Source organism: Ambystoma mexicanum, chromosome 2q (genome assembly GCF_040938575.1).
Source record: "Ambystoma mexicanum isolate Mex_15411 chromosome 2q, UKY_AmexF1_1, whole genome shotgun sequence".
NCBI lineage: Eukaryota > Metazoa > Chordata > Amphibia > Caudata > Ambystomatidae > Ambystoma > Ambystoma mexicanum.
In genome coordinates this window covers 686,141,329-686,164,028 of record NC_090924.1, presented here as the reverse complement: position 1 = coordinate 686,164,028, position 22,700 = coordinate 686,141,329, and the positions used below count along the sequence as shown (strand labels likewise).

At 47.0% G+C, this 22,700-nt stretch overlaps 1 protein-coding gene across 11 annotated transcripts in view; it reads right to left on the bottom strand.

Moving 5' to 3' along the window:
* Nucleotides 1-22,700, bottom strand: part of LOC138569691 (GATOR1 complex protein NPRL3-like) — a 247,575-nt gene that overhangs the window by 116,919 nt on the left and 107,956 nt on the right. The window lies entirely within an intron of this gene.

Genomic DNA, 22,700 nt, shown 5'->3' with positions numbered 1-22,700 from the left:
ACTACACGAATGCCAGATGGCAGCCACGAATCCCAGGGCCCATGGAGTGTGGATGGTGTGGTGGACAGCGACATGGACGGAGAAACTGCCCAGCACAAGGGACAACATGCGGCGCATGTGGCAGTAAAGACCACTATGCCAAAGTGTGCCGGTCGTCAACTGCCCAACAAACCACACCACAGAACGCCCCAGAGAAAAGTGGGGCAAGAAGAAGAAGCAGGTTAGTGCCCGACGAGTATAGACAGCCAACTCCTCGACTGAGGAAGAAGGGAATGACATAACCGAAGCCCACCAGGAGCCTGCCAAGGAACAGTGGAAAAAAGGGAGAAAAGTATATCTGGTGTCAGTTCTCAACCATAACCAAGTCACGGCCAGGAAAGGACTTAGGAGGCGCAAGTGCCAGGTCACGATCCAAAACCAGGAAATTTGGATGACCATTCACACGGGGGCATCCGTGAATGTCATGCCCATGAGCACTTTTCGAATGCTACAGCCAAAACCGAACCTGAAGGACACAGACACTCTGCTATTCGCATACGGGTGCAAGAGTCCATTACTCGTGGTTGGCAGATTCCGCACGACCCTCAGCCATGGTGAGACCGTGCTACCGTCCAAGATCTACGTGGTAGACGCTGGAATCGAATGTCTCCTGAGCGGCGGCGCGGCGGAAGACCTGGGCCTAGTAACCTTCTCTGTGAAATAAAGGACTTACAAGAAGTTGAAAGGCTCCTAGCCAAATAGCCCAACCTACAGAGAGGCATAGGATGTTTGAAAGGCAAGTCGATCAGACTCCACATCGACGAGTCAGTCCAGGCAAAAGCTGTTAGACACAGGAGGACACCATTCCACATGAGTGAACAAGTGGAACAGGAACTCAGAGCGCTGGAGAAAGCAGGAATAATAGAAGAAGTAACAGGACCAACGCCCTGGGTTTCCACGATGGTCGTCACAAAGAAACCAAAACAGCCTGGTAAAGTCCGAATCTGCATAGACATGCGTCTACCAAATGTCGCCATTAAGCGGGAGCGCCACATTACACCGACACTAGATGAAATTGTGGCCGACCTAACAGGGTCAAAGATCTTCTCTAAGGTCGATCTAAAAGCAGGATCGCATCAGCTGAAATTGCACAGGGAATCCCGATACATAACCACTTTTTCAACCCACATTGGCCTGCCAAGGTAAAAGCCCCTAAACTTTGGGATTTCGTCGGCTGCTGAGGTTTTTCAACAAACGATTCAAGAGGTCATCAGGGGCATACCAGGTGTCCTGAACGTGAGTGACGACATTCTGATCCATGCCAGCGATAGAGAAGAGCATTTGAAAAGGCTTCACATGCTCCTTGGCAGACTGGAAGGAGCGGGCCTAACGATTCACAGGGAGAAATGTGAATTCCTCAAAACCGGAATATCTTTTTTTGGCTACACATTCAGCAGTACTGGCATCTCACCAGACCCCCAGAAAGTCGCAGATATTCAAGCTGCAAGTCCACCCATCACACTGACTGAGGTACACAGTTTTCTGGAGATGGCCACGTACTGTGGGAGATTTATCAGGAACTTGGCCACACTGTCGGAGCCCCTCCGTGAACTTACCAAGGCTAACGCAAAGTGGGAATGGGGGCAAATGTGCCAAGAAGCTTTTGAGAACATCAAAGAGTCGCTATCAACAGATACCAAAATGGTGTACTACGACACCACGATCCCAACAGAGTTGTATGTGGACGCCAGCCCGGTAGGTTTGGGAGCCATCCTCACACAGGTGACGAAGGAGGGTGAGCAAAGACCTATTGCATACGCGTCCAGAGCTCTCACGATGACAGAACAATGGTACTCCCACATTGAAAAGGAGGCGATAGCCGTATTGTGGGGGTGTCGCCATGTCCATCTATACCTGTATGGCAGAAGGTTCACAACATATACAGACCACAAACCTTTGATCCCCATCTTCATGGGCACATCCTCCCACCCGGCAGCCCGAATTGCTAAATGGCTACTACACCTCCAGCAGTACAACTTTGAACTGGCCTATCAGCCGGGAAGTGGGAACCCGGCAGACTTCCTCTCCCGGCACCCTCGGGCGGCGACTCCACAGGAAGTACAGGTAGCCAAGGAGACAGAGGAACATATCTGTCAGATGGTGCGCACCATGAGACCTAAGGCCGTCAGTATTGAGGAAATTGCAGAAGAAACGCACAAGGAGCCGTGCTGCAACCTGATTAAGGACACTATCATATCGGGTGAATGGAGAAACTTTATGAAGAACACCCACAACAGGACAATGGAAACAAAGACATTGATCACAGGAATGTTCACCATACGGCAGGACCTGTCCATCACAGAACAAGGATTGCTACTGTGGGCAATCGAATTATCATCCCACCAAGCCTCCAGGATAGAATAGTGGCACTAGCTCACAAGGGCCACCAGGGAATGGCACGGACAAAAGCGCGCATCCGGCATCGAGTGTGGTTCTCACAAATTGACGAGAAAGTTGAGGAGCTGGTAAACACATGCCTACCATGCCAAATCAACGGTGCTCCCCCAGACCCAGATCCAATCCAGTCAGCGGCGCAAGGACTCGGGAGGTGGGATGCGATAAGCATCGATTTTTGCAAACTGCGAGAAGGCCTCTACCTCCTAGTGGCCATTGATGACCACTCACGATACCCCGAAGTTGAGGTGGTAAACTCCACGGCAGTGGAAGTGGTCATCCCTGCAATGGAGAAGATGTTTGCGACACATGGACTACCCACAAGAATTAAGAGTGATAATGGCTCACCCTTCCAAGGGGAGGAGTTCAAACAATACCTGCAAGAACTGAACCTACGTTACCACCACATTATGCCACGGTGGCCACAGGCGAATGGGGACGTCGAACGTTTCATGAGGACACTCAACAAAATCCTGAGGCTATCAAGAGCAAATGCTAGCCCGTGGCAAGTCGACTTGTATCGATTCCTGCGTAACTACAGAGTAACTCCCCACAGCATGACCAGCGTACCCCCGGCTGACTTGATGTTTGGCACAGTCATAAGGTCATCCATACCTCACCACCCCAGCAGAAGCCCGGACATGATCGACGACGAATGACCAAATGAGAAGAGGAGAGGAGCCAATGCGCACATGAGTGTCAAGAGAAGGGCGAAACAATCCAACCACCGGGTGGGGGACCAGGTGGTCATGCTACGGAACCCGACGAAATCCAAGCTGGATTCTCGCTATGAGGCCATCCCATGGACTGTCAGCAAAAGACAAGGAACCATGATAACTGTTCAAAGAGTGGACCCCTTGCTCACTATTCTTAGAGAGGCACAGCTCCTCCCTACTGATGAGGTCCAACCAGACCGAAACACATGTCTGGGGATGCTGTTGGTATTCTTGTTCAGAGGAGAATTGCCTAGCATTTCGGTGCTGGACTGCCCCAGGGCAGGACAAAGACTGATATGTTTGGGATATTTCTTCTCTGTGAAAGATAGTGAGCTAAAGACTCTGGGTAAGTCTCTCGTAACCAGGACTAATGTCTGGGAGAGAAACTCCCAGGACCCCCCTTGTCACACTGCATTCTCCATCCACGTCACAGACCCTCATTACCCCTGGAAGCCTCATCCCCATAATAGTCCCTCATTAAACGACCATCCTCCCTCCTCGTCTCACTCCCCCATACCCCTTATCCCAGCACCCCCATCTTGGTTCAAGAAGGTAATTATGTGAAGACAGCAGGTGTCCACAAACTTGTGGAACACTCCCGTCCCCTACACACCCTGCATCTATTGTAAATACAAAGTATTTCTAGTTCATTTAGACAAATATTTAGAAAAAAACACTCTTCAACCACAGATTCATCTGGGTAATTTCAATAATGTGGGGTCTCCCCTGGATCACCATGTTCAGTCCTCATGGGGTATGCTCACACGTCATCACCTGTATGGCGATTCATTCACGAGCTCTGTGTCTCCAGCACCGTGCAAAAACCCTACATTATATCCACTACTAAGAATACATGGTTTACAAGTTGTCTGGCTAAGGCAGTCCTATTAAATTTGTAATAGCATTCCAGCGAACAAGTTCCCACATTACTGTGACGATAACAGAATCAGGACCAGCCATTTGGGCGCACACCATTAAAGTATAAGGAATAAGAAAATTAGCAGAACTCACACCCAGATATACTGAGAAGGAAAATTGCTGGTAGATAACTTCTCAAGAAGGGGACATTATTGCCCCGAAACGCGTCAAGGAAAAAGCATTCAAGGACACCCTTAACAGATATGACCAGGATTAATGAACTGTTATGCTATATATGTGTGAATTGTGGATGATCCAGATTAGGCTGATGTCTACCTGTAAAACCAGATCAAATCTATGGTTGGTGTACCAATTGAAAAAAATCATACTATGAGGAGATACCAATAGTTTGTGGTTGAAGAGTTGGTTTTCTAAATATTTGTAACATACTAGAAATACTTTGTTTGCATTTACAATAGACACAGGGTGTGCAGGGGACGGGAGTGTTCCACAAGTTTGTGGACACCTGCTGTTTTCACATTGTTTGATACAATCCAGTGCCAGGGTTGGTTTTGTCCTTCGCACCCCACTAATTATCCTAAACCCTTAACAATTTCCAGAAACAGGTGTGCTCTGGGCATTTCTAGTTATTAGCTCAAGAACGTAATTACCCCAGCAACCTCCTTCTTCGTCACAGTCCCAAAGTACCCCAGCATCCCATCCTCATCACAGTTCCCTCATTCCCCAAAACCTGCATCCTCCTCACAGTCCCTCGTTCCCCCTGCATCTGGCATCCTCCTCACAGTCCCCCATATGGAATCCTTCACCCTCACTGCAATCCCTCATTATGCTCAGCATCCCTCATCCTAGACACAGTACCTCCTTATCCTTACCTCAGCATCCCTCAGCCTCATCACAGTCTCTCATTACCCTTAACCTGGCATCCTTCATCCATGTCACAGTCCTTCATTACTCCAGCATTCCACATCTTTGTCACAGTTATTCATTAACCTTATCCCAGCATCGATCATCCTCATCACAGTTCCTGATCACCCTTACCTCAGAATCCCTCATCTTCGTCACAGTACTTTATTACCCTTAACCTGGCATACTTCATAACAGTCCCAGTTTCTTATTACCCTGCATCCATCATCCTTGCCACAGTCACTCAGCCTAGTCACTCAGCCTTAACCCAGCATCCCTCATCCTTGCCACAAGTACGTTATTACCCTGGCATCCCTCATATTAGTCGCAGTCCCTCATTAATTTGAATCCGTCATCCTCAAAATTCCTCATTACACCTGCAACACTCATTCTCAGCACAGTCTCTCATTACCCTGACAATCTTCATCCTTGTCAACAGAGCTCCAGATAAGATTTTGAGGCAGGAGTATTTTGCACACTATTTTTTTGAAATAGGAACCACATTTATTTTTTAGTGTAAAAATGTAATTGTGGTTCTCAATGGGGGTATTTTTGAGGAGCGTAAAAATATATCTAAGCTCTAAAGCAGATATTGTTTCGTGATCTATACTTTGCTGCACCTACTAATTCATGATAGGCAGCAACCATAAGAGAGCTCCTTCATGTGGGACTGCTCTGCTGGTATCATTGATCCAAACATACCCATTGAGCTCTGTGGGTGGAAGCATGTGTACACGATCTATGTGTCAGATATTTCTGACTTTTAGTTGGGAGTACATTTGCCCCCTAGTTTTGTTTTTGTTGGGAGTCGTTGCCTAGTTTTGCGGAGTAAAAGTGGCTGGTACACCTCGTATCTGCAGGGCTCATTACTCCTGCAAACAGGATCCTCATCAAAGTGCCTTATTATCCCTGCACAAACTCTCCTTAGCCCCACTACCCTCACCCTTGTCACAGTCCCTCAATAACCTGCCAACTCTTCTCCTCGTCAGAGTCCTTTATTACCAATGCAACCCTCATCCTTGACACATTCCCTCGTTACACCTGCAACCTTCATCCTCGTCATAGTGCCTCATTACCTCTGCATCCCCAATCCTCATCACAGTCCCTCATTACCCTCATTACCATGTCCTTCCTCATCACAGTTCCTCATTACCATTTCTGCGCTTATCCACATCCTGGTCCCTCATTACCATGTCCTTCCTCATCACAGTTCCTCAATGCCACGCACAGCCTCATCCCGATCTCGCATTGCCATGTCCATCCTCGCCCCGTTGCTGCACACATCCTCAATCCAACATATAGATACATAGGCCCGCTAATAGATAGGCCTAGAGACAGATATGCCCATTCAGATAACAAAGTTTCCCGAGCAAAATGTGTGCTTTTTAGCTAATGTGCCTACCCACAAAGTACTCCTCAGTGTCTTCAAACGGGAAGTGACCTTCCGAAGGCGGCTTTGGATGGCGCTGAAGAATGTGTGGCTTGTTAGCTGAAGTGGTCTATTCTAATCCCACATTTCAGCAAGAAGGTTCTTTTTTCTTGCAATTTTAAGAACTCACCAAAACCCTTATGGTGACTATATTATGCTGATGATCCCTAATGAGGGTGAAACATGTATGTGGTTTGTCTCCATCCTTAAGAGCAGGAGGTCTTGGTTCTATAAAGCTATTTGTACAACAGTGCTGCAAGAAAAAGACAATTTTCTAGAGCAAAATGCATACTTCTGAGATCATTTCATACCCGCCACGCATTTCTCAGCGGCTCGGTAACAGAAGAGCACTTCCTGCGGTTGCTACTCTGTGCAGCTGTGGGATGGATTGCTTGTAAGCTGAAATGGTCTATTCTACACTGGCATTTCAGGTAGAATATCTTTTCCATGCGTGGATGGTTTTTGATGTTTTCCTTTAAGCATTTTAATGAGGGCACGGATTCATATAATCACTGAATGTGAATCATGATTTGGGGTTCGTGATCTTCAGGACTCTCTTACTTGAGTACAACACTGGACTCTCCCTACATGATGGACTCAAAATAACTATTGCACACAATGTGATCCAAATGTACAGTTTCCAAACAACCTGTTCACACTAGATCTGGCACTAAAATGCATGATTACATTGGCCAATTCCTTGCCCATTTGGTTACACCATTACGCCAGATCCGACATTCTATTGATGTAATGTTATTACTTTAAGTAAATACTTTGGACAACAGCAAGACACATGCCTAAAATAAACTGAAAGAGGTATTTACCTGGGCATTCTTACATAGCCATGACCTCTAGCCGATAGGTCCATGAGAGAGGTAGAGCGTGGATCAAAATATACATCATTATAATATATTTAGTAGCTGTATTTTTCCCATTTATCTTACAACATGCTAAATATTTTAATCACGTATGTAACTTTTCCATTCACTGCTCATAGATATACCAATCCCAATGGTCATTCCCAGCCACCTCCTAGCCCTGCCCAAAACAATCTCCCGCTAGCTGCTATGCTGCACCATCAAACATTGTTCTGTATAGAGCCTGCCACTGTGATTTCTAAGCAGCCTGCCAAGACTTAACGGTTTAATTGCTTCCATCGACAAATGAAGACCTTACTATTCCATTGAGATTCCTCATGGTCCCTTAGTCGGCTCCCAGCCTGCGCTCTTCACTTTGTCGCATGTATTACTGTTGTACTATGTGTTTTTGTTATGGCGCCCGATGCCCGTGGGCTTTCAGCGCCCTATAAATGAATAAATACAATAAATGAATTGCAGCAGCAAAGGAGCGTCTTAAATAAGTATGCCTTCAGCCACTTGAATAATAAGCAATTTGTGTCCCGACACCTGTTCCTTGCAGCGCAGTCTTGTTGAAAACAAGCATTGGCAAAGCCAGCAATTATGGCTGTCCTATAGTTATTTGATCCGTATTTGCCAGGCACTGGCATCATATGCCCAGGTACTCACACCATGTGCCAGCTGTTGCCATTTTAAGTGCAGGTAGTACCATTATGGCAGTACTTGGCTAATGCCAATCTCCTGCCTACGCAAAAGCCCAAACTGTTGGCTTTGCTTAAGCTGGGTTTTCTATGCATTCTGGGACTTGCAGCCCTAGATTTATAAAGTGGAGATCCAAAACTGCGAGTTCCAAAATGCAAAATAATAACCAGAAAAGGACTCGCATTTCCTGAAAGGAACGGGGCACGTTGGCATGCATGCAAGAAGTGCCGCCACTTGCCACCAGAAGAGTGCACTTAGCCGGCATAATCAGGCAAGATGCAGCACATCGGTGTTCCCTTGCACACATCCACCACAGGATGCTAACATTCGGTGCATATTTTACTTAGTGAACTAGGAGCACATTGCAACTGAGGGTAAATCAGGCTGAAAGCTCTTCATCCAGGCAAGGGAATGGATATAGAACGTAATGGTGTGTACGTTGCTGTCTAGCTGGGTTCACCCTATGTGCATACCACACAGATAAACCAGAAACAGGATTTGGCATGTATGACTTAGATGATTTCAGATGAATTTTAGTATTTGGACCAGAAGTTTTTGTGAGATATTCTTTGGGAGAAGGGGGATCTGATCACTATTTTAAATGCAAAGGTGAAAGGGAAGATACAGACTTTAAATGCCAAAAACCAACAAAATAGTTGTGAAACGGTACATAATGAAAAACGCATTTAACAATGAAAAAACAAATAAAACAAGGATACCCCAGGGGGGGACAGTTTTCCACCTATAACCAATGTGTACGAGTGTGGCCTCACAGCCGTATTACACACGACTAAGACCGCATTTTAAAAATACGGATTTATTTAAGAATAAAGAGGCGCATGATTGGGCGTAACAGGAAACTGATGCTGACACTTTATTTTTGCGTGAGCGCTGTAATAGGGAAATCCATCGAGTAATTAATTTTACCGCATCATTTGAGAACAATGGGGTTCCACTACCTGATAAAGAACTGCTATTTTATTTCGAAACAATTATAATCGGTCTCTTTTACTAACATTGTTTAATCATTTGGGTGAAAACTCAAAATATGCGAATATCGATCACTGCACTTTGAAATTATATTAACAATGCACTTTTGACTGAAGCAGAGGCATTTTATAACCTAGTATAAGCAAAATGCAATGGGGGAACTTGCCCCATTGCCATCAAATACCCAGAAATGTATCTCCCTGCATACATTGCCAACATCAACGCAGATACCTGGCACATCAACGATGACTGTCAACCACTGCCCAGGTGCTTCGACCACTGCCACCATCCAGTATAGAGGCCAAAAAGCAAAGGGTCGCCAGCAAGTGTCCAGCTACTTACACCACTTCCTACCATCCAGTCTAGAGGCCACAAAACCAAGGGTTGTCAGCCACTTCCTAGCTACTTACACCATTGCCACCATCCAGTGTAGAGACCCCAAAACCAAAGGTTGTCAGCACCTGTCCAGTTTCTTTTCCCCCTATATCCTCCTCCCAGGTGGCCAGGAAAAGAATGTCGCTATCGGATCCCGACTCTGAGGGTAGAAATGCGAGGGAGGACTACCTGGGTGGATAAGACTTGGGGAGTGTAGGTGCGACACCCTAGGGTGAGACGCGGCCTCCCCCATTTCCCTTTGCCAATGAGTAGGATGTCCCCCAGGCCTTTGTAGGCTATTACCAGTCCCTTCCCTATTTATTCCAGAAGATCGTTCACCAGTAGGCACCAGTCAGGTACTGGGACGAGGAAGAGACAAACCAGAGGCATACATCCTCCTTATACTGACCCACATTGAGACAGACAGACAGAGACACACACACACACACACACACACACACCCCTTAGATACTGGGACGAGGTAGAGGCAACTAAGCAGTGCAGAACTCCCAAACCAGCAATGAGCGGTCTAGTCCTTTTTGGACCAATCAGCATGGTATGATGTTTAAAAGCAGGAAGAATGAAGCAAATGGAGTCGGCTGTGGAAGCAAATCTACGGACTGCTGGACGAGAGCAGACCTGTCCTGAAAGGCGGCGTGGCAGATAGATAGCTCGAGAACACCAGAAAGATGCAGAGTGCATGCAGTGGGAAGCAAGGCTAAAGGAATCTGGAGGCCTGTGGCGGAATGCGGAAAAGGAACCGGTGTGACCAGGTGAACCTGGAAAGTAAGGCCCGAGCTGCGAGAGGTGCATCGGTGGTCGGAGCGAAGTCACAGAGAACCGCTGGGGAGATGGAGTGAGGCGCTGCACGAGAGAGAGAGCTTGTGGCAGCGGGAAGCCTCGCTGGAACGCCGGAATCACTGACCGGTGAGTCACCCCAGCAAGAGGGACACCTGGATGGCAGGTGAGCATGTAAGACTTCTAAGAAAGTTAATGAATGCTGAAGTAAGTGAAAGCACTTTGAATACTGAAATGAATGAAAGCAAGTATGAGTATTTGTGAAACCACAGGATATAAAGGAACTGTGCAGCTTGAAAGAACAAGCATTGTCAAGAGCCATAAGGATATACAGGAATTGTGCAGCTACGGAGAACAAGCATTGGTAAGAGTCATAAAGGAACTGTGTAACTGGAGAGAACACGTATTGGCAAAAGCTATAAGAATATATGAAAGAGCAACAAGTGAATAGTAGCAAAACAAGCAATGCCAAAGCATCACGAGGATGTGAAATGAGAATGAATCGGGCAGCACTATAGAGATGAAACAGTGGCAATGTGCATATGAAGGAAAAGCAAATAAAGTGTGTCAGTTGCGTGACCTGTGATGGGTGGACCTTGTGGTCAGACAACTGTGCCTATACCGAGGGCACAGCCACCTAAAATACTCACAAAGAAGGTTGTGATTGAATATAAAGGAAATCCTGTGCAGACTGCTATTAAGGAACAGAACTTTGTGAAATTGGTGAAAGATATTCAAACCAGAAGAGATGGGAAGTATCCCAAGGAGTTGTGCTGTTCTGAAATTGCTGATAGACTTGAAAGCGTGGTGGAGGAAACCCCTTTTTGTACTCTGAAGTATCTTGAACCTTGGAGGAAGGGAAATCTTTTTCAAGCCAAGAGCTGGATGAAGCTCTGAAATGTTATTTGAACACTTGTTATTTTGAGGCTGACATCCCTATACATTGTATAGAGATAGATGTGCGGGCAAGTATAGGTTTTGGACACAGACAGACATTTACTTTAGACTTCATGACATAGAAGTACGGAAATACCACCATAGCACAGGGTAAGTTAGGCTTTTCCAACCGTCTTGTCTTTGAATAAAAGTTTTCAGGCCAAACTTAAATTGCATTGTCTGTGTCTGCTTCATGATGCCTTCACACTACTTAAACCTTTGCCACCATCCAATGCAGAGGCCACAAAACCAAGGGTTGTCAGCAAGTGTCCAGCTGCTTACACCATTGCCATCCACTGCTCAGAAGCACATCCATGTACAAGTATTGCCATTGAATGCCCAGACGCATGCGCTATCACCAAGTACTGGCATTAAGAGCCTCATTTGGAGCACGGGGGTAATGTTAAAACCATGAGGTATTTCATATGACTGCCATTTTTGAACTACATTCTAATTAGGAGTTTGGAGCACGTGGGATTGGGAAAAGATACCCCTGTTAAGCCCCTGTGGAGCCCTCTAAATAGTTCCCCCATTTCTACAGCAGACAGAAACCCGTTCAAAAATATATATTATAACATGCACCGAAGTTCAGCACTAGACCAATATTACAATGACAAGAACACTGATGGAGAGAAGCAGCATACAGATTCGGGATAGTGGCCAGCATACAGGCACAGTAAAAGTAAACAAATGGAGGGAAAATTCCCAGGAGGGAGCAAGAATTGCTGGGACGAGGACATTATGAGACATTATGTCAGCTCACTCAAACGCATCTGCTACTAATTCTCCCTCCCATTCAGCCAAACACTGTCTCGACTTGATCTTTAGCAGGCAACTGATTATTGAATCTCTCACTACGTTCCCGGTTAGCAGGAGTGATCATTGTATTCAACATTTTATCCTAGATCCGGTTTATTTGACAAACACTCCACAAAGAAAAGCCCCTTTAGGTCTAGATCTAAAGCTACCTTACTAAAAATCCCTTCTTCAAGTTTGATGGGTAAAATGCCCCCATTGGACAAAAATGTTGATGGGGACTTCTTTTGGTCAGTGCTGCAACAGCCTGCGGCCGATAATCAGTACGCCCCTATGAAGCACGTAGAACATAAAAGGTCTCTAAATTATGGTATTCCCCGCACTTGCTGCTTCTAAAAAAAAAAGAAAAAAAAAAGAAGGAGGTGGGAAAGCTGAAAGAAATTGCTGGCGTCATTGCTTTGTTGTTTGTTTGGAGATAGTCCGCGTACACAAAAGGAATTACTTCCTCCAAAGCATCTTACATTCACCAGCAAATCCTGGCAGCAAGTAATAAACCAAAGGAACTTTTCAAACCTATCAAGAAATGCATTAAATCCCTGTGCTTATCCTCAGTCATTTTTCCTTCTGAAAAATTGGTTTATGATTTTAACATCCTTTTTGTTGGGGGCGTGGCCTGGAGCTCTTGGCGTGAGGCTGTGTTTCATCTGAGCTCCGGCAGTGATCCTTAATTAATCCTATAAGGCAGCACTCAAACGCCTTTCTTCTGACCCTGAGAGCCGCAGCGGTGGCCTTACAACTTCTGCTACTGGAATCGAGCCGAGAAAAGTGAGGCTGCGGTTGCAATTGAATGAGCAGATCGCTCTTGGTTGGGCCGAACGCACTAAGAGCGTGACCAAAATGGTGGTCCCTGTCTGAGGCCCTACGAGCTGGAGCCGTGCGCTGGAATAGCAGACGTAGAGACTCTGAGGCATTGAAGTCGCCGGTGCCACGGTGCACCATACCGGAAGGAAGTCGAGGTGCGCTGCTGAGGATTGCGTGCAGTGGATGACAGTGTACGCGACTCTTGAGCACTGGTGATGCACCATGGGAGAAGGCAGTGTTTGGTTCCCCTGCATCGATCCCTGGAGCCGGTAGCCACACTGGGAGGCCGGACCTGCTGCATGCGAGAGTGCGCGGGCAGTGCGCACAAACTGGGGTCTGAGAGAAGTGTACTGGCCAGGTCTGAGAGACGCAAACCACTGTGGCAGCGGGGTGGGGCGGCAGTCTGCAGAACGACTCGATGCCGAGGTGGGCACACGACTGCAGTGAACGCTTGTCGGCGGAGGTGGACAGACCCCCATCACTCGTAAAGGCGGTCTTCTCGGCAGACATGAAGGCGACTCATAAACTGGAACGAAACTGGTGGATGCTGATCTTTGGTGCCTCAGCCATACTTGGTGACAGAAGGCATCTGTTGGCGACGCTGGGGGGCACTGCCCACCCGTAAGGTACCGGATTGTTGCACGGTATGGACCTCGGTCAAGTTCTGTGGTGCCTTGTGCTACGACAGACAACAGCGCCGCAATATAACGGCGGTGCCGACCTGGAGGAAGCACGCCAATCAACACCAGTGAAGACCGCAGGCGAGTGTCCTGCGTAGCGTTCCTGAGGAAATTATTTTAATTGTGTGTAACGCTCACCTGATTCCCGTAGAGGCGCCGGTCTTGACTGGGCGTATACCGTATCTTCAAAGGTGATGTGTAACAAACGGCTGGCTCTTTGGGCTGGACCTCTGTGCACTGTATGTCTGCCTCGAAGGGTAAGATGTCTGCAGATAGAAAATATGGGATTAGGGAACTGGGTTATTGAATGTCTCTCTCTTCTTCCCTTTCTCTTCTCCTGTAGAACCCCAAAGGTTAACGCTCTCACCTTAGGTAAGTGAACGCCGTGCTCTCCATCTGCCTCGGGGCAGGGTGCTGTAACCAGTTTCTTCACTGGATAAGGGGAGCAGGCCTCTTGACTTCAGAGGACTGCTGTCCGTCGTTTACTGCACGAACGGTAAGTTTCGAGTAATTCTAATGTCTTTAAAGTCTTTAGTAATGATGTTTCTTGTTTTGCAGGGTTCCGGCGATGGCAGATGACGGGCTGAAGTGAGTTGAAGATGGAGCCCTTGTGATGAATAGAAGCGCCTGGAAGCACGTAAGTAAGCGCTTGTTGCCTGCTTCACGATGCGCTCTAACTGTCTTTTTATTTTGCAGGTACAAGTTCGGAGCGGCTGTAGGGTGCCGGAATACCCACTGGGTTAGATGTGGAAAGGAGTAATGGCACGTGAGTATTAAAGTTCCCCAATGTCTTTAAACGCACCTTGTTTTGTCTTTCAGATGCGGGATGCAGCGCCGAAGGCCTCCGGAGCGTGCGAAGAGTTGGTAAGCTTTTGTCTTTCAGATGCCGGAATGCAGTGTGAAGACCTCCGGAGCGCACGAAGAGTAGGTAAGCCTTTGTCTTTCAGATGCCGGAATGCAGCGCGAGGCGTTGGTGACAGCCGATGGACCAGGTAAGTGAAGAGCTGTCACTGAAGACCGTAATGCTAACCTGTTCTTTCTTGTCTTTATAGGTGTTGCTGAAGACTGGATTCAGGATGGTAAGCCTTTTTCCTTAGGCCCAGGATCAGATGCAGAAGACACGATGAGCGTTCTGCTGCAGAGGATGCAGAATAACGCAAAGCAAGATTCATCCATCGGGTGTGGTTTAAATAGCCTCCTGTAGTGCTTAGGTATCTCCTTCCACAGCCACGCCTAGGTAAGAAAAGAGTTCCTGCTTTCCAGAAGAGTTCCAGTGTTCTGAATCTAGGGAGTGGCTCCTGCCCCACCCAACAGGAAAAGTAGTTCCAAACAGAAGAGGATCAGAGGCTCAACTGGCAGGCAAGTAAGCAGCATGGTCTGCTGCAGGTAAGTCCACCCAAGCATTATGAGCCCGGCGCTTCCAGCGCTGGGACTGGGCATATTTATGAGCCTGGTGCCACTGGCGCCAGGACTGGGTCCAAAAGGTCCCAATTGGGACTGGTTGGCACTCGGAACCTGGGTTATGGATCTGCTTCCAAAGGAGTTGGGAAAACCCTGACCTTTTGGAAGCAGAGATCATGACAGTGTGTCAAGCAGCGCCCGAGTTTGGATCACGGGCCCACCTGAGGAGGGTTCCACCGGCTGCATTGGATGTGCACCTGTCGCGGAGCAGTGCAGGAGAGGCTGGAGCCCAGAGTCCGGGGTCCGGTAACAGGCGGCGCTGCTCCCTTTGCCAGCTGCCAGACTCAACACTGCTTGTCACTTCTAATTACCCTTGCAGGATTCTTTATTTTTTAAAAATGTTTTATTTTGTATTTAATCAATTGCAGGATTCTCTCTCTCTCTACAGAGAGAGAGAGAGAGAGAGAGAGAAAGAGAGAGAAAGAGAGAGACAGAGAGAGACAGAGAGAGACAGAGAGAGACAGAGAGAGAGAGAGAGAGAGAGAGAGAGAGAGAGAGAGAGAGAGAGAGAGAGGAAACAGCACTTGTGTGTATGAACGCTGGGCCCGCACGAGGATAGATGAGACTGTCCCTCAGCAAGGGCTAGAGAGAAGCAAGACCTACGTAGTGACAGTGTATGAGCCTTTCTTAAGGCGGGCCCCAGTATTGGTCCTGTAGGCGGCCTGAACCATGAGGCTGCACCCTCTTTTCTAAACCACCGACACTTGCTGCACACAACTAATAGTCAAGCACCGGATCGGGTCCCACGTTACTCCTAAACACAAAGGAGGGGAAGTGTGTGGTGGAACTGGCCAATATACTTACACAAATAGACAGGCTGCACTGCACCGCGCACATATGGACTGCTGATTATACTGGGGAATAATTCTACTGCGGGGGACAGCTACACCGGACAAACCGACTAGAGGCCTTCGGATACAACTGGTAATCTGCAGTCAAGTAGGCGTCTGTTCTACAGCTGTGCATTGACAGAAACCCGATTGCGCCCAAGCTACGGTGCACAGCCAACCGAAGGACGGCTGTTGCCTAGACGGTTGAAATTTGCGTAAAATCTGCAGAATCAAGCTGAGCTTTAATAGATTGCAAGAGCGCACAACTGGATAGATACTCCAGGAACCGCTGTCTGAGCTAGATAAAGCGCTCTTGCTGGCACAAGTATGCACCCAGTGGGTAACGAGGCAAACCTGAGAAGATAAGTAGACATAAAGCATCAACCCTCCGGAGCGCACGTGGGATACTCCGGCACAAAGTCAAGCATCGGCTGCGCAAGCGGGTGACATGAAACACGCGCTCTGAAAAACCTATGTACGAGCGCGATACAAATAAAATATCATATCATGCCCAATACAAAGAGCTAGCAAAAGGGCACCATAATGGACTCCTTCACAGGACAGGCAAGAACACAGACACCAATGGCAACGGAAACCAATCCAAGAGCAACAGATGCTACTACCCGGGCAGAACAACAAGAAGAAAAGGTGCTGGCCGCAATAGCTGCGTTGAGAACCTCCCAGGAAAATAAAATGGAAGAAGTCCTCACAGACATTACCCTCCCAAGGCTCACTGATAGCCAACGTGACTTACTGGACCAACCTTTCACCCTACAAGAATTGGAGAGTGCGATGTTGGCGCCCTCAGGAAAGACCCCGGGTGGCGAAGGTCTACCTGCAGAGTTTTTACAAAACATACCAAGACACAGTGGCGCTGACACTCCTGTAAGTTTTTGAGGAAGACTACAAGACAGGCAGACTACCGGTCACAATGAGAGAGACGTGGACAGTCCCCATACTTAAGCCAGGGAAACCTCCAGAAATGTGCGATTCGTACAGACCATTGGCCATGTTAAATTGTGACGTAAAACTTAAGGACAATGCTGGCCTCTCGCCTCCGACAATGTAGAACGACACTAATACATCCGGATCAAACCGGATATGTCCGGGGCGCAACACCACCCTAAACCTTCGTAGGCTACAACATGTGGTCGAGCAAACGCAAAGCCATGAAGAGTGCTAAGTAGTAGTATCACTTGATGCGGTCAAGACCTTTGATTTGGTTTATTGGGAATGGATCAAGGCCACATTAAAAGAGTTTTGGATTTGGGGCACATTTCAGACTTTGGTTAAAATACTCTACACCTGCCCCACTGCTAGAGTTAGGACAGGACGTTACATATCTAAGCAATGGACACTCAAAGAGGGACCCGCCAGGGCTGTCCTCTCCCTCCAATGCTTTATATCCTAGCACTGGAAACAGTTGCGGTATATCTCAGACAGGAATTTCTTGTGGCTGGGATACGCATAGGTGACACTACACACTTACTTTCACTATACGCGGATGATGTCCTGCTCTACCTATGCCAGCCACAACCTATGCTTGAGATACTGGATAACTTTGCAAGATACTCTGGGATTGTGTTTAACAGACAAAAATCATGCCTTTTCCCACTAGTGAAATTGATGCCAAGTTAACCCAGAAGCTCAACTGGGAACACTATTCATTTTGGTACTTGGGTATACAGATAGCACATACCCCGGAACGCACACGTGTCCTAAACACGCAGAGAGCAGTGCAGGGAGTCAAAAGATCAATGGTGTTCTGGTCTAAACTGCCTCTCTCACTTCTGGGCAGGGTGGCCAACACAAAGATGATCATACTACCATGTCTGTTATACGGTTTCACTAATGTCACCTTTTTTATTGCTGCTTCCTTTTTTTGGGAACTAGAAACGATGATTAGAGCTTTTTTGTGGGGCCCCAAGAGGCACAGACTGTCTATGGCAATACTAACACTTCACACGGTGGCGTACTGCTGCCCAATTTTGAATACTACTATCTGCCGGCGCAACTTAGTTTCACTGCCAATTGGTTGACAGATGAACCTAACACAGAACATACTCTTCTAGAGACCCTGGTTCATCCAGCGTGTCTGCGAGAGGTCCTTTGGCATCCCTGGAGCAGGCAGGTTCCATATCCCCTACTGGTGATGCTGGGTAGACAGATTTGGCAACGGACCATGAGAATCCTGCAGCTTACACACCCATACTCCCCACACAAATCGCTGCTGATTGGCACGCAACGGGACCCGCAGCAGCGGAAGATAGTACGGTGTTGGGAAGATGTTGGCATTGCAACATGGGGAGATATGTATGATAATAATAGTGCTTATAGAGTTAGATTTAACTCAGAAAGAGGGTCTTCAGAGGGGACAGTTCCTTAGGTATATGCAGTTGACTAAGTTCGCTAAACGAGTTTGGCCGAGTTGGCCGGAGGAGCCACAACCACATGCACTCCTTACACTTATGTTTGAATTAGAAGATGGATGGAGACTGGTGTCCTGAATATACAAAGCCCTGGTTGACAGTATGATAGTAGACCACGCCAAGCTTAGGGCCAAATGGCAAACAGATATGGGGGAGGAATTCACGGATAGACAATGGCAGTGGGCGCTTGGCCATGGCAAACATGTCTGGCACAACGCCAGACTCCTGCAGGTCAATGTCCTTCATCGTACTTACTTGACCCCAGCTAGGGTTGCCAAATTTAACAAGTATGCAGCTTCTGCTTGCCCACGATGAGGCCAAGCTGATGCTCATATAATTCACATGTTTTGGGAATGTGGCCCTGTCCAGCAGTTTTGGAATAGAATTAAACGCACTTGTGCAGACGCAGGGATCACTTGATATAAGTGGACACCACAAGAGTGTATGCTGGGCATGTACACCAGAAACAGCTAGAACAATCATATTTTTAAGTTCATGGACTTGGCATGTGTACTGGGTAAGAGGTGCGTAGCCATCACTTGGAAATCTAACAAGGGTCCACGATATGAAGTATGGCTGAAAGAAATGCAACGCTGGAGTACAGCTGAGACCACAGCCTGGGGACATGCTATTCATGTACACAGAGGGGAGGTGGGAACTCTTTCTGAGGCCTGAAAAGCATTGGTTCACGCTGCCCTCTACACATCGAATGACAAACTACTGTGACATGTTGCAAGTTATAAATGATATGTGTCAACACTTATTGTCCAATTTGTTAGCGGAATGGGCTCCCCATGTCCCTTTCTTTGCGCAGACAAAGACTCTGATAAATTGATGCGCTGCATGTCGCAGGGAGGCAGCAGATAGAGAACACCACATAGACTGTATTTGTATAAGAATGGTTGGTCTTTGTTCTTTTACTTTTGTTCGGTTGATTTCCTACTTGTCTCCCTTTCTCGCCCTACCCTGGTTACCCTTCCCCGTCATGTCCCCTTCTCCCTTTGTTTATGTTGTCCAGATTTATTGGTTCGCTATGCTTAGCGAGATGACATCTTCTTGAAAATGCTTTTTTTTGTGTCTATAATTAAAATTTCAATAAACACATTTTTTTTAAAAACATCCTTTTTGTTTCCAAAATAAAGGACATCCAGGTCAAACCTAGCAAAGGACTCGCCCTTGACACAGCTAGTAGCCATTCAACAGTCACAAAGTACTTGGATACCAAGAATGTCCTCAGTCCAACACACGTCAAACTCCACGTTCTGAGGAAATGGATGATAGCGCCCTGGATCGTGCCCCCTTTGTTTTGCAACCAACTTCGACTGTGCTTGTCTCATCTTTACTTCTGCAATTAAATCCTACTCCGTTCAAGTTTGATGCCATTCCGGCCATTGTAGCAAGCAATTTAGCTCCCCAATTGGCATCATTGGTCTCTCGTTATTAATCTCTCCTTCTCTCAAGGTAAAAGTACTTGGTTCATTTAAGAAGGCTTTAATGTCGCCATTATTGAAAACACCTTCTTTTAACCCTTCTAGTTTGAACAACTTTAGGCCTACTGTCAACTCCTCATGGATAGCAAAGGTTCTGTAGAAAACTGTTATTGTGCAATTACAGAACTATGCAGAAAGAAAATGGAATCCTAGATAGTTTTCCAATCGGCTTTCACCCTAAGCATGGTACAGAGTCCGCTCTATTAGCTGTTCGGGATGACATCTTGGCAAAGGCTTGCAATGGTCAGATGTCAGTATTAATTATGTTGGACCTCAGTGTGGCTTTCGACACCGTGAATCATGATATTCTCCTTTCTCGGCTCCATAGTCTAACAGGGATGACTGATTTGACCCTTAATTGGTTGAAGAGTTTTGTCTGAGAATAAATGGTCAACATGAGTTTTTATATGTCAGAACTCATTAAGTTAGGTTGTGGTGTTTCTTAGGGTTCGTCTTTCACCTCTACTGTTCAATCTGCATTTTCAACCTTTGATGTATATTTTACAAAGGCTTCAGTTAAAATATCATTCATATGCAGATGATGTACAGATCTTGTCAATGTTTCTGTCCCCTGAGACACATTGCCTTGTTTGAAGGTTTAGCCAAGGCTCCCGAGTCGCTCAATGGCTTACAGCAGAAGGCGAGAAAAATTGAGGTCTTATTGCTGGGCACGAAATTGCAGTTGGATAACCCTCTCTGTATCCCTAGTCCTCCTATGCTCTTCAGCTCGCCTCATGTGCGTCAAAAGTGAGAAATCTAGGGATTGTATGGGATCGGGACTTATCGTTCTCATCACAGATACTAAAGTCCCTAGAGCCGCCTTCGGCTAGGCTATTGAAAAGAGTATTGGCCCTCCATCCCCAAAGAATGTTGGCAACTGGTTGTTGGTACCCTAATCAACTCATACATTCATTAAAGTAACGCTTTATATCCTGGTCTTCCCAACTATCAAATTTCAAGGCTCCAAAAGATTCAATTTCCTAAAGCTATACCCATTACATCTTTTCAGCGAGAACTTCATTGGCTTCCGGTCCAGAAGAGGATACTGTTTAAAATTCCCTTCTGGGTCTTTAAATGCAAGTTGGGCCAGGCCCTGCCTTACTTGAGCGCGCTGCTGAATTGGTATCAACCAGTAAAATGTCTGTGGCCACGCACAGCAACCTCCTGGTAATCCCTTGCACCCGCTGCTGCTCCAGGGGTGATCGACAGTAACCGGCCCCATACTGTGGAACAAGCTTCCCATTGAGTTACACAAGGCGGATTCACCATTTACCTTTTCGGGAAAATCTTAAAAGCTTTCTCTCTGTTGATTGATTCATGGTTGACCTGTCTGGTTCCTGTATTTCAACAACTGCGCCCATATACAGGGTCTCCTGTCCAGTCCCCTTGGGATTAGTGCATGATAAAAATACAAATACAAAATACATGCGAGCAACAAAGTGAGGAAATGCGATTTGTGATTTTAGCTACAGGGTTGGGTAAGCAGATTCGGAATTGTATTTATTTGTTTGTTGATCATTTGTAAGGGGCTTTATACAACAGAATTGTGTTTCAAAGCACCACAAGGCTAAATGGGAAGGGATTAGGGGAAATAACAGTGGTGAGAAACAAAAAGCAACAATAATATACATACAGTCATGGTCCTACTGGGCCTTGTGGCATTCGGCCGTGCAAGTGCATTGATGAGAAGTGCAGGGGAGAGGGATCGAATGAGGGATCAGAGGAGTGGACAAGTGCTGGAGGAGAGCCCAAGAGGGAAGTGCAAGGGGAGACCAGAGGAGCATCTCAGGCGAAGCGCCTGGAGAGTCATTTGAAAGTCTGACAGGAGATTAAGGTTGGCCAACAGTTCCTTGTAAGGTCGCAATTCTGGTATTTGTAACAGTTACCGACCCCAGAGATGTTTTCAAATTGAAGTGTTGCTTCAGTGACATGTGTCCGTTTAGGATGATTGTTGGGTAGTGATCTGCCTCAAGATGGGGGACGTTCTTAGAACTGAATGTGGTCATAGGACAGGCATGAGTTTCATGGTGAGCAAAAACACCAGAATAAGATTAAGGGTCCTTCAGCTCAGGGTAGTTCAGGTTTTTCCCCATGTGCTTGAAGGGAGTAGAAAGGAATAAGAGAATAAGAAGGATAGCAAATTCATCCAGCGACAGTGTGGATCCTTTGTGGAACTCCATGGACCACCCCAGAGACAAACGCACCAACTGTTTAGCGCTCTTGCTTGCAGCCTTTGCTCCTCGAGCCCTGCACTGAGCTCTGAGGTTCCCCCATCTTGCTTGATATATTTCCCAGAGGGACAACATGCACGGTCAAGCTTAGGTTTACTGCCTTAACACTACCTGCTGTCAGGATTGTCTAGGATGCTTTCACTCAGGCCATCAATGGTAACTAAGCTGTGCTACTTCAGCTCCTTGATGTCTGCTGCCCAGTACCATGGCCTGGCCAGCTGCAGAGATTTATGCCAGCAGCATGTTACACCGTGGGAGGTACCAGAGGATGTGGGGCGGGTACCCACTCTCTGCCCCAACCCCTAACTCCCAGGCTGGATCTAAGAGCACCATAGTTGTAGATCTGGGTTCAGAATGAGGTTTGAGGGCCAAGAGAACACCAAGGCAGGCTCATGTTACTTCACCCATTGCTGTCGGCCTATGCTCACATTGACGGATTTGCTGGAAGTGTCCAGGCTGCAACGGTGATGCCCAGGCCCAAGGCAGTGTAGATAGTAGCCTGGTCTGACTAGGCAAGCACGATGCCCTGCTCTACCCAGCTCTGCTCCTGTCCATACTACGGAGATGGCACCACAGCATCAAGATGTTACAGGAAGCATTCCTCGATGAATGGGGTGGAGGGAGCCCAAGTGGCACTGCTCCGGCGTCCAATTCCCTATTTCTCTCCATATTTCTCCTTCACCCTCCAGGATCTCTAGCAACATTTGAAAGCTTGAAAGTTCTCTACCGTTTGATATTAAATCACAATCAAATACTTGAGGGAAACTAACCCGTTGTAGGATACTGCACAAGGAGGATTTCGACCTACGCTTCCTTAACACTGCCAAAGCATGGTAAGGCAACTCACCCCACCATAATATATTATCTACTGCAGGCGTTTACTCAAAGAAAAGGCTAAAAGATAATATGGAGTGTGGAGTCACACCGTTTACCTCGTCTTTGGC